The sequence below is a fragment of the Spermophilus citellus genome, assembly GCF_964194105.1.
Source record: "Spermophilus citellus genome assembly, chromosome: 8".
Taxonomy (NCBI): Eukaryota; Metazoa; Chordata; class Mammalia; order Rodentia; family Sciuridae; genus Spermophilus; species Spermophilus citellus.
Window position 1 is genome coordinate 100,700,881 of NC_138189.1, and position 13,530 is coordinate 100,714,410.

The 13,530-nt window shown below is 39.9% G+C and overlaps 1 long non-coding RNA gene across 1 annotated transcript in view; it reads left to right on the plus strand.

Moving 5' to 3' along the window:
• The window catches only part of LOC308654346, an 82,548-nt gene that overhangs the window by 19,257 nt on the left and 49,761 nt on the right, over positions 1 to 13,530 (plus strand). The window contains exon 2 of the long non-coding RNA XR_014023228.1: positions 7,052 to 7,161. This is a non-coding gene — a long non-coding RNA (uncharacterized lncRNA). The remainder of the gene's footprint in view (positions 1 to 7,051; positions 7,162 to 13,530) is intronic.

The following is a 13,530-nucleotide window of genomic DNA, read 5'->3' on the forward strand; positions in this document are numbered from 1 at the left end:
CACCCATAGCACAAGAATTAATATCTAGAATCAACAAATGGGACTTGCTCAAACTAAAAAGTTTTTTCACAGCAAGAGAAACAATAAGAGAGGTAAATAGGGAGCCTACATCATGGGAACAAATCTTTACTCCTCACACTTCAGATAGAGCCCTAATATCCAGAGTATACAAAGAACTCAAAAAATTAGACAATAAGATAACAAATCACCCAATCAACAAATGAGCCAAGGACCTGAACAGACACTTCTCAGAGGAGGACATACAATCAATCAACAAGTACATGAAAAAATGCTCACCATCTCTAGCAGTCAGAGAAATGCAAATCAAAACCACCCTAAAATATCATCTCACTCCAGTAAGATTGGCAGCCATTATGAAGTCAAACAACAACAAGTGCTGGTGAGGATGTGGGGAAAAGGGTACACTTGTACATTGCTGGTGGGACTGCAAATTGGTTCGGCCAATTTGGAAAGCAGTATGGAGATTCCTGGGAAAGCTCGGAATGGAACCACCATTTGACCCAGCTATTGCCCTTCTCGGACTATTCCCTGAAGACCTTAAAAGAGTGTACTACAAGGATACTGCCACATCGATGTTCACAGCAGCACAATTCACAATAGCTGGACTGTGGAACCAACCCAGATGCCCTTCAGTGGATGAATGGATTAAAAAAATGTGGCATCTATACACCATGGAGTATTACGCACCTCTAAAAAATGACAAAATCATGGAATTTGCAGGGAAATGGATGGCACTAGAGCAGATTATGCTTAGTGAAGCTAGCCAATCCCTAAAAAACAAATACCAAATGTCTTCTTTGATATAATGAGAGCAACTAAGAATAGAGAAGGGTGGAAGAGCAGGAAGAAAAGATTAACATTAAACAGAGACATGAGGTGGGAGGGAAAGGGAGAGAAAAGGGGAATTGCATGGAAATGGAGAGAGACCCTCATTGTTATACAAAATTACATATAAGAGGTTGTGAGGGGAATGGGAAAATAAACAAGGAGAGAAATGAATTACAGTAGATGGGATAGAAAGAGAAGATGGGAGGGGAGGGGAGGGGGGATAGTAGAGGATAGGAAAGGTAGCAGAATACAACAGTTTCTAGTATGGCATTATGTAAAAATGTGGATGTGTAACTGATGTGATTCTGCAATCTGTATTTGGGGTAAAAATAGGAGTTCATAACTCACTTGAAGCTAATGCATGAAATATGATATGTCAAGAGCTTTGTAAGGTTTTGAACAACCAATAATAATAATAAAAAAATAACAGCTGAGCTCCACCTAATCGTTCAACTTCCCAGAACCTCAGTTTCCTCCATTTATGTTGGATCACAAACATGTAAGTATTGTGAAAATTTAATAAGGAAATATATAATGACATTGCTATGTGCCTGATACATAGAAGACACTCAATTAACGGAGGATATAAAAAAAAGTAAGTCTAACATTTAGGATATGGATCACAGTCTAGTTCCAGCATATGTGAATATAAAGCTATGGAGCATCTGTACTTCTATCACCATTTCTGCATTCTTATTCTTATGAATATGCTTTTTAATTGTTGTTTTGGCTGCAGGGGTTTTCTGTCTCTAAAGTAGAAACTGGAGAAGAGGCTCCTATCTTTCAACATCAGATATGAATTACTCTGGATTTGCCTATGGAATAACCAATTCAACCTTAGGAAGTTTCCAGAGAGGGATTCATCTGAACTAGAGACATAAAGAGTTTATTATTTTTAATGAAATAGGGATGAGAGTGGCACACACCAATTCAGAAGAAGGAAAAGAAAGGCCTGGCTGGATTTGATATCCAGGCTCAGTTTCCAGGAGCACTGCCAACTATTCCCCACCAGGTGGGAGATTTCTTTCAGTCCAGCTCTTGTCAATCCTTGCCGAAATCAGGTCAAATATCTTTATAGTCTAGAAGAGAGATTTATTTTTTTCAGAAAGTAATTGAGTGGGAATGTATTGCACAACTCTTCTGTGTATTGTACTAAGTTGGATCTAAGTCCTACCCAACTTTTAAGGCTGTTAATCAAGCTAGTTTCATCCTCCAATGTCCTCTAATTTGGTTTCTTTTTCTTAGAATAACAACAGAAAGCAGAGCACCACCGTAATTTTGCCATTTTTATGGTGGTAATTTTTTTTTTTTACTCCTCAAAAGTGACCGTAGGGTGGGCCAGAGTAAAGGAGATTCAAACTAAACGCGGGGAATGAAGACCACCCAGGACTTCCATGACATCCTAGAAACTGAAGGGTAGGTACGGAAGTCCTCAAGGCATTGGTGATGTGATTTATACCATGAAAGTGTATGTGAGTCCTGCAATCTGTGGCAAAGATTTGGCTCTCCTTAGAGATGTTTCCCACTTTTCCCCTTGACCTATTTAGGCCTTCAAAGCCCATTTCCTCCAGTAAAACTTTGTTTGGCAGGCTGTTTGGAACTCTATCTCTTATTTTTATAGAAAGCTGCATGTTGCTTGAAACCTGAAGAATAAGATCATCTGATAGACAACAAAAACATAGGCAAGAGTTCTGCTTCTAACAATGGTAGACTAAGATGTTTTAAACCAAACTTCTCTTTGAGAACACCAAGAAACTAGGGTGGGGTCCAGATGCAGGAGCACAGGAAACCCAAAGAAGAGAACCTGCATTGCCTCTCCCCTCCTGTCAACTGCCAATTCAAAAAGGAAGATTGAGAGGTAGGATCCTGAGCAGAACATTCAACAGATGCATGGGTCAGGGGTTAAAAAGTTAAGATTCCATATCTTACCAAGAAGCATAGTTCCTGGTAAACTTCTCAGGTGTTCAATGGAATCCGGAAGGGGTATACTGTTGGAGTAAGAGGAAATTCAACCAGCCCTCACAAAAACTGGAGCCTGACTACCCTAGCCCAGCCCTTGCAAGAGGCAAAATGAACCCTCTCTGGAGAAAGATAACAACCTCCATAGCTTTAAATTATCTCTCAATGTCTTATTTCAGGCATGCAATTAAAATCAGCATATTTGAAGATAAAACTGAAAGAAGTATAAAGTACAATAGAAACACTGTCATATCCTTGGTATAAAGATGTTAGAGTTATCCAACAGAATTTTAAAAATTATCATATGTTCAAGACGTTAAAAGTCAAAACAGAATTTTGTCAGAGAATAGGAAATGAAAACAAAATTGAAAAGTAAAATGAAAATTCTAGAATTGAAAACATGTTAACTATTATTAAGAATTTAGGCCTGGGTAGGGTGGTGCTTGCCCTGTGTTTGTAACTACCACATGTATTTGGCCAGGGAAGCCGAGGCAGGAGGATCATGAGTTCCAAGTCAGTCTCAGCAAAAGTAAGGTGCTAAGCAACTCAGTGAGATCCTGTCTCTAATCAAAAATACAAAATAGGACTGGGGATGTGGCTCAGTGGTTGAGTGCCCCAGAGTTCAATCCCAGGTACCACCCCCCACCAAAAAAAAAAAAAAAGAATTTACTGAATGGGTTCACAAATGAGTCAGCAATAACTCTGAAGAAAATATGTATTGAATCAAGGGGAAGCAAAAGTCTGAAAAAAAATATGCATAAGAGCATGAAACATATGGAACAGGCAAAAAGTCTAATAATATATATGTAATCATAATCCGAGGAGGAAAGAAAATGGGTGGAACAGAACGAAGGTAGGAAGAGATAATGGCTGAGAGTTTTCTAAAATTATTCCAAGATAATAAATAAGTCACAGATTTGAGAAATATTGTGGATCCCAAACAGGATATACAAAAGAACACCCAACCTGCTCCTAAAACCAAGGACAAAATCTTAAAAGAAGACCAGAAGAAAACAGCTATATATTGGCTCTCCCTGCTTCTTTTCCTGTGGTGTTAACTGGAGAGGACAGCTTTGTGGTAGCCTGTAGAGAAGACGGACGAGTGAGCTGGGCTCTGTTCCTTTCTGTGCACTGTCAATTACTTTGGGGAAATCTGAGGCATCATTCCTCACTTTCTAATGCCCTACACTTGTTATTTCATGATAACAGATATTCATTTGGCACTTGCAACCTGCTACACATTGCATACATAATAACTGAGTGATTATGATGTGATACACTCATTACTACCCTAGATTTTAGATAAGTAAACCAAGACTTGGAGAAGTTAAGTAATTTGTCTGAGACTAAGAGACCAGTCAAGAAAAGTTACAGTTCACGTCCATAATTGACTTAAGGCCCTTGCTCCAACTCCTTCCTTTGTGTCATCAGTGGAAACAAGGCAATCCTGATGGGAAGATTCGGACTAACTTTCTGTTATCCCTCATGCTACCTAGCTTTGTGCCTTAGTCAGTGATTGCTCAAAATAATAAAAAAGGTAATAATAACCTCCTAACAAGAAGAGCTTGCATTATTAGGTATTTAAACATACACTAGGACACATTTTTTTTTCTCGTTGCCCTCTTGTATTATCCCACTGTACCAATTAAAATATCAGGACACACATTGGTTAAAATAACTTGAAAGTTCTCACAGTTATTAAATGGTGAAGCTGAGGTCCAAAATTAGACAGTCTGGCTTCAAAGTCTATGTTTGTAACAACCACAGGTACTGTTTCTGCTCTACGCTATTGTTCGTTAACAAGAGAATGAGTGGAGAAGAGACCTACTTCTTGGAAAAGACAGTAAATGTTAATAGATGCCAAGAAGAAGGCAAAACCATTCAGCTCTACCATTCTTCTTCATCAAGGGAAATGAAGCCTCTTCACACTAAAGAGAGTAGGGCAAATGCAAAGTGAGTCATAAATTTTACAACTCACTCTCTACACAGGAATTGAACTACAAAATATGATAGTCTGACTTTCTCTAAGGCGATATATATCTAATTTGATACTGTAATTAACATCAAGCTTAAATGTCGGTAGTCTCAGAAGAGTGAACACCAATCTTGGATGGAAGTACTTCAAAGATGATGTCATTATCACATACTCCCTTGCTATGGATAGAGTTAGACTGGCAGAATTTTAATAGACTATGGCTTCACTCAGCCTTAGGCTTATTTGATTGAAAGGAACAAACTCATTTGGCTACTTACAATAAAGGGGAATGTCTCATACAGCAGTTCGTCATGGAATGCAAGAGGAAGGGCAGTCAATCTCTACAGGAATTGGAATTAGAAACTGAGAAGTCCTCAGGAACAAGTAGCTTTTCTCTGGAGCTGCACATTTCTCCACCTATATTTTTCTGTCTCCTCTGTCCTATCCAGCTCTTTGCTGTCTGTCTCTGCATGTTTCTCCCAGGTATGACCCTCAGTAGCTATCCTAATATTCTGCATGACGTTGTGTATCTAGTCATACCACCACCCAACTGGCAGTTCAGAGTCTCATGAAAAAAGTAATCAGGCTGGCCTGGTGTTATGGCTTAGATATGTGGAGATCCCCAAAAGCTTACTTACTTGGGAGACAATGCAATAATGTTCAGAGGTTAAATGATTAGATTGTGAGAACCTTAACGTAATTAGTGGATGAATCTACTGATATGGATTAACTGGCGTGTAACTGTAGAAAGCAGGTCTCTGGGGAAGTACCTTTGGGATTTACATTTTGTCTCTGGTGAGTAGGGCTCTCTCTGCTTCCTGATTGTCATGTCCTGAGCTGCCTTCTTCTGCTAACCTCTTCTGCCATGATGTTCTGCCTCACCATGGGCCCACAGCTGTGGAGTTTGCCAACCATGAACTGAACCTCTAACACTATGAGCCAAAATAAACTTCTCCTTTAAATTGTTCATCGTGGGGAGGGGAGGGGAGGGGAGGGGGGACAGTGGAGAATGGGATAGACAGCAGAATACATCAGTCACCAGAAAGGCAATTTGTAAATCAATGGAAGTGTAACTGATGTGACACAGCAATCTGTATACGGGGTAAAAATGGGAGTTCATAACCCACTTGAATCAATCTGTGAAATATGGTATATTAAGAACTATGTAATGTTTTGAACAACCAACAATAAAATAATTTAAAAAAAATTGTTCATCGTGGATCTTTTTGTCATGGTGATGCAAAGCTGACTAAAACAGACAGCTCATGGTTCATATTTTCATCTTTTTCCTGTTTGGAGAGTATTGAGTGTATCTGGTATAAACAGGGAAGAAGGGCTCACTGCTTGTTCTGGAGTTGGGGGAAGGAAAGGGGCTGTTCTTAAAGAAAAGAACATGTAAGAAATCTCAAAATGTGGCTCTAATTTCTGTGATCTGTATCCAGTATTTCAGTGTCCTGAAACCCTTGCAAAATCTTAAATAACTACCAAGAACATTTTGCATGTAGGGACAAACTTTAGGAGAAAGAAATATTTTAAGAGGCATACTTAATATATTTATAAACAATTCGTCATCAAGTGAGGTTTGTTTGAGCTCATCAATTTCCCTCCACCAATAAAATGAAATGCTAAAATTGGAAAAAAACTTTAAATGACTGATTTGAGAATTCACCAAAGATTTTTAGGTCAAGTGCTAATAAGTTGTATATCTAAAATCAGTAGAATATGATATATTAGAGAATATTCACTCATGTTCATAAAATGAACAATTATAAGCCCATAATTTAGAGTGAAATGTCTATTGTTATTCAATTTGATGGAGACAATGTAAAAAATTTCAGAGAATTAAAGAGCAGCTGACATTTTTCCTCTGAAACTTTCAGCTAACCAGGTGGAAGTAAAGTGATTACAGCAGGACCGAGATGCAGAAGTTCCTGGAGAGGAAGATGAAACCTCCAAGCCCAACACTGGCCTGCCCAGATTTAGAACCAAATAGAAGGGCTTCAAGGAATGTGGTCAACTAGTTTGACTTTGAATTTACAGGGCCATCTTTTTAAGATCAGAATTTATCTCTGACAGTGGAATGGCTTAATAGCAAAATAATATTCTCAAATTTTAATAAATTTTGAATCAGATTTATAGTTTAATTGAAATATAGAATATGATTTTTTAAAAAATATTACGTTATTTACATCAATTTTTAAAAAATAAATGGTTGCTCATCCTACTCAAGCAAAAAAAAAATCATTTGTAAAATTATGTCATTTGCAGGAAAAAGGATGAAACTTGAGAACATTATGTTAAGTGAAAAAAGAACTCATAAAGTCAAAGTTCATGTTTTCTCTTGCATGGAGGATTAAAGAGGAAAAAGGAAGAGAAAGGTATGTGGGGAATTTCATGAAAATTCAAGGGAGATCAGAAAAGTAGAGGAAAGAAACCAGAGGGAGGAAGGAGGAGAGAAAAATCCTGGAAAAGATATTGGCCAAATTATATCGTTATATTTTGTGCACGTACAAATGTGCAACGATAACAAATCCCATTGTGTATAATTAAAATGAACCAATAAAAATAGTAAAAAAGAATATGAAAACAGAAAAAAAACAGAACAGGAAAATATCACTAGTTTGCATATATAGTTGAAAATATTTTTTGAAAAATTTAAAACTTGGCAGTAGAATAAATCTGACAAAACTTTTATGTACATATATGAATACACCACAGTGAATCTTCACATCATGTACAACCACACGACTGGGCTCCCAATTAGAATAAGATATACTCCATGTTTGTATAAATATGTCAAAATATACTCTACTGTCATGTATATCTAAAAAAAATATAAAAAAGATAATCTTGAAACTTGGAATGTTTTAGAAGTTTTTCAGAGATGATGTAACCATTTTTTATGTTATTTTGAGTTTGTGTTCTGTGAAGCATATGTGATTGTTTTTTAAAATCCAGTTTCAATATCATTTTATCACTCTATTAATGTTTTATGTTTAAATTCTTCACATAAAAAACTTCTGTGTAAAATCAGTGGCTGCCATTTTCAGCCAAAACTAAAGAAAATTAGATTTTTTAATATTGTTCTAATGCTTGTTCTAATTTTTTAATGTTCTAATTTTTTAATATTGTTCTAATGCTTGCTTTTAATCAAATTGTACTTCCTAAAGAAAGACAACATTTTCTGAGAGAAGATAAAAAAAAAGGTATCTGTGAAGTCTGATTGGCCACTCACGTATAGTTGGCATTCACTTATTCCTTGGCCTTTTTTTGTAGAGAGAAAAATTACGTTGGATAAGTAAGCAGAATTTTTTAGTTGCTTTTCCAGAAAAAAAAACAGCAGCCCTGATAATTCAGTATTATTCCTGGTTCTAATGAGGAACCTGAGACCTAGACAGATTAAGTAACTCACAAGATGATCGAGCTAGTAAGGGACAGAGTCTGGTTTTTGATTCAGGCCTGACTAATTCCAAAGCCCATGCTGTGTTCACTGTACCTTTGGCCTGATGGTTTGACAGACTGTACATTCACAGCACATATTTCTAGGGTAGAAGAAAATGTCTGTTTGAATTAATTATAGCACAGTTAAATTTAAAAGCTCCATTTTGAGTGTATCTGTAGGTATGAGGATGCTGGGGTGGTAGGAATGTTCTCACTTCATCATTACAAAATTACATTCCCTGTAACTTTATGACAACCCATTTTCTTCTGTAAAAGAGGAGAAAACAGATAATAATATATTGGCTATGGAGCCTTGTGCAGTAAACTCTCATTAGGTTTGAGTTATGATAGCTAAAGTAGACTCATAGGCATTGTAGTACAATTACACGAGGATAACAACATAAAGACTCTTCTACCGCTGAGTATTCTAAGGTTGACAGAATTGAAGTATGAAAAAAGGAACATGATTTTACATTTTGAGATTCTGGAGATTTTCTTAATGGGGAATAGCTTCAAAAATCCTTTATTAGGGATCCAACATGGCCACCGGCGAGGAAGCAGCGATTCCAATGTCTCCACATTAACCGGATCAGAAAGACCCATTGGAACAGCGGCAGTCTACCTACTGAGGAACTTCTAGCAAAATTCCGTTAAGAGGGGACCTGCTGGGAATTGGTAGGTTTATTAGAAGTGTCAGTTTGTCCCAGACAAGTGGATCTTGGCCGGCCACACGGGCGCAGACGTCCAGTTCCACAGCCACCAGCCGCTTCTGCAAGCGGCCAGCGGCCCAGAGCGGCGCGGCCCGCCCGAACCCGCAGAGGGCACCCACCATCCCGCCGTCCCGGGAGGCCCCGCTCTCGCTCAGCGAACGGCCACCCCGCCCGCCCGGATCTTAGCCACGCGGCTGCAGCTGCCCGGCTCTACAGGCGGCCCCCGGCAGGTGAAGAGGTACAATCCCACGGCCCGCCCGAACCCACAGACGGCACCCGCTATCCCGCCGTCCCGGGAGGCCCCGCTCTCGCTCAGCGAACGGCCACCCCGCCCGCCCGGATCTTAGCCATGCGGCTGCAGCTGCCCGGCTCTACAGGCAGCCCCCGGCGGCCCGGCGCAGCGAGAAGTGTCCCCGCCTGGCCCAGCAGACAGCCCGTGCCCTCCCGGCTCTACTAACAGCCCCGCCCACCCGGCGAACGGCTCCCCCCCACCCCCCAGACAGCGTGAAGGGAATCTAACCAACCCTTTACGAAATAGCAAACTGGGAACTAAAACCAGAGATTGTGTCAGACCAGAGACAAGCCAGTCCCACCCCTCCCTTCGGACACCCTGGCAAGGAGCCAGGGGCCCGCCACAGCAGAGAGGGGAAGTCACCAAAGTTCGGCCAAAGAGATTCCTTCCCAGCGGAATCTACTTTAGCAGGAGTGTGACTCCCAACCACACCAGATACAAACAACAGGGAAACTTCAAAATCTCTCCGTGGGCGTGACCGTAAGGGCCAAAGGACTCTCGACCCCCAACTCCCCCTACTGCCAGTGACGAGGGCGTGACTGTAGGGGCAGAGGGAAGCAGAGAAGACTCCCCACCCCCAAATCCCCCAACTGCGAACTGAGAGGGTGTGACGGTAGGGGCGGAGGGAAACAGAGGACACTCCAGACCCCCAACTCCTCCTACCGCCAGCAGTGTGGTTGTGACTGTAGGGGCTGAGGGAAGTAGAGGGGATCCTCGACCCCCAACTCCTATTACCACCAGCAGCGACACCAATGGTCTTAGCTGCCAGATTCCGAAGGTGTGCCCACCAAAGGGGTCCGGAAAAATTAAACAATTGACTCCCAGACTACAGCTCCACAGCACTGGGGCTTAGATGAATGACAGCGAGAGTGCTCAGTAGTTAGGGAAATAGAGCACTCAGTGGGGCTGAAAGTGTAACCAAATCCTTGGGGAACTGCCTCCGGTGAGCAGGACCTGGCTGGCTGGCAGGAGGAAGGGGAGGACGGGCCGTAGAAGTGAAAAGGCTCTGGACCAACAGGATTGAGAGACTCCCAGGAACTGCCTTACAGGGATTGCTGTTGACATATTGAGGGCAAAACTCAGCCCGGAGGGCACAGCTTTGCCTATGGGAAGAGAAGAAAATGGATCTCTAAGACCTAATTTTATTTCCTATTTCATTTTAATTTTTTCTCTCCCTTTTCCCTCTCTCTCTCCCTTTCCAAGTTTTACTGCTCTTTCCATTCTCCTCTATACTATCTATCTCCCTCTCCTTCTTTCTTTTCAAGAACACCTACCTTCCCCTTCCCCCCAACTTTCATCCCAAGCATTACGTCCTCCATTTCGCGTAACTGTCTAAATACAAATAGGTGTGCGCCCTCCCCCTGTGCCTGCAAGGTAGCTGGACCTGCAACCCACCAGCAGGTCAGGCCCAGCAACCTGGGAGTGGCAAAGCCGCCTCACGCACCTCCAAGGTAGGCGCACCTGCTACCAACCAGCAGAACAGGCCCAGCGGCCTGCCGATGTGGTAGGCACAGTGCCCCAATTGGAGGAGGAGCAGAGCCCCTGCCTGCACCTGCGTGGGAGACTTTGCAACTATACAAGAGTAATACAAATATATAGGGGGAAAATTCAACAACACAACAGTCTCAGTAAGCAGAAAGAAACGCGAACAGTATGAAGAGACAAGGAAAGAAAGGACCACAAGCAATGCAGGTCAACTCAACATTAGAAGAGGTAATATCTGCAGCAGATGGAATGTCAGATAAAGAATTCAGGAGATACATGCTTCAGATGATCTGGAGTCTCAAGGAAGATATTAGACAGCAAAATCAGACAATGAAAGATCTCTTGAACAATGAAATACATAAACAAATCCAGGAAGCAAAAGATCAACTATACAGGGAGATAGAGGTTATAAAAAACAAACAAACAGAAATCCTAGAAAGGCAGGAAGAAATAAACCAACTTAAAAACTCAATTGAGAATACTACCAGCAGAGTAGAACACTTAGAAGATAGAACATCAGACAATGAAGACAAAGTATTTCAACTTGAAAAGAACATAGACAGCTCAGCAAGACTGTTAAGAAACCATGAGCAGAACATCCAAGAAATATGGGATAACATTAAAAGACCAAACTTAAGAGTCATTAGGATACAGGAAGGCACAGAGCTCCAAACCAAAAGAATGAGAAATCTATTCAATGAAATAATTCGAGAAAACTTCCCAGACTTGAAGAACGAGACAGAATCCCAAATCCTAGAAGCCTACAGGACGCCAAATGTGCATAATCATAAGAGATCCACACCTAGACACATTATAATGAAGATGCCCAACATACAGAATAAGGAGAGAATTTTAAAAGCTACAAGAGAAAGGAAGCAGATTACATTTAGGGGTAAACCAATCAGGATAACAGCTGATCTCTCAACAGAGACTTGGAAAGCTAGAAGATCCTGGAATAACATATTTCAAACACTGAAAGAAAATGGGTTCCAACCAAGAATTGTGTATCCAGCAAAATTAAGCTTCAAGATGGGGGCTGGGGATGTGGCTCAAGCGGTAGCATGCTCGCCTCGCATGCGTGCGGCCCGGGTTCGATCCTCAGCACCACATACAAACAAAGATGTTGTGTCCGCCAAGAACTAAAAAATAAATAAATAAATATTAAAATTCTCTCTCTCTCTCTCTCTCTCCCCCCCCGTCTCACTCTCTTAAAAAAAAAAAAGCTTCAAGATGGAAGATGAAATTAAAACCTTCCATGACAAAAAAAGGTTAAAAGACAGTAAAGGGGGGAAAATAATCAAAGAGGAAAACAAACCATATTCAGTAACATAAATAAACAAATATGGCTGGAAGGATAACCCATATCTCAATAATAACCCTAAATGTTAATGGCTTAAACTCACCAATTAAGAGACACAGGCTAGTAGAATGGATCACAAAACATGACCCAACAATATGCTGCCTACAGGAGACGCATTTGATAGGAAAAGACATACATAGACTGAAGGTGAAAGGTTGGGAAAAATCATATCACTCATATGGACTTCGGAAACAAGCAGGAGTGTCCATACTCATATCAAATAAAATAGATTTCAAGCCAAAGTTAATCAAAAGGGATAAAGAGGGACACTACATACTGCTCAAGGGAACCATACACCAACAAGACATAACAATCATAAATATATATGCCCCAAACAATGGTGCAGCTATGTTCATCAAACAAACTCTTCTCAAGTTCAAGAGTCTAATAGACCACCATACAATAATCATGGGAGACTTCAACACACCTCTCTCACCACTGGACAGATTTTCCAAACAAAAGTTGAATAAGGAAACTATAGAACTCAACAACACAATTAACAACCTAGACTTAATTGACATATATAGAATATACCACCCAACATCAAGCAGTTACACTTTTTTCTCAGCAGCACATGGATCCTTCTCAAAAATAGATCATATATTATGTCACAGGGCAACTCTTAGACAATATAAAGGAGTATAGATAATACCATGCATCTTATCTGACCATAATGGAATGAAACTGAAAATCAATGATAAAAGAAGGAAGGAAAAATCATGCATCACTTGGAGAATGAACAATAGGTTACTGAATGATCAATGGGTTATAGAAGACATTAAGGAGGAAATTAAAAAATTCTTAGAGATAAATGAAAACACAGACACAACATATCGGAATCTATGGTACACATTGAAAGCAGTTCTAAGAGAAAAATTCATTGCATGGAGTTCATTCCTTAAAAAAAGAAAAAACCAACAAATAAATGATCTCATACTTCATCTCAAAATCCTAGAAAAAGAAGAGCAAAATAACAGCAAAAGAAGTAGAAGGCAAGAAATAATTAAAATCAGAGCTGAAATTAATGAAATCGAAACAAAAGAAACAATTGAAAAAATTGATAAAACTAAAAGTTGGTTCTTTGAAAAAATAAATAAGATCGACAGACCCTTAGCCATGCTAACGAAGAGAAGAAGAGAGAGAACTCAAATTACTAGCATACAGGATGAAAAAGGCAATATCACAACAGACACTTCAGAAATACAGAAGATAATCAGAAATTATTTTGAATCCTTATACTCCAATAAAATAGAAGATAGTGAAGGCATCGATAAATTTCTTAAGTCATATGATCTGCCCAGATTGAGACAGGAGGATATAGACAACCTAAACAGACCAATATCAATTGAGGAAATAGAAGAAACCATCAAAAGATTACCAACTAAGAAAAGCCCAGGACCGGATGGGTATACAGCAGAGTTTTCCAAAACCTTTAAAGAGGAACTAATACCAATACTTT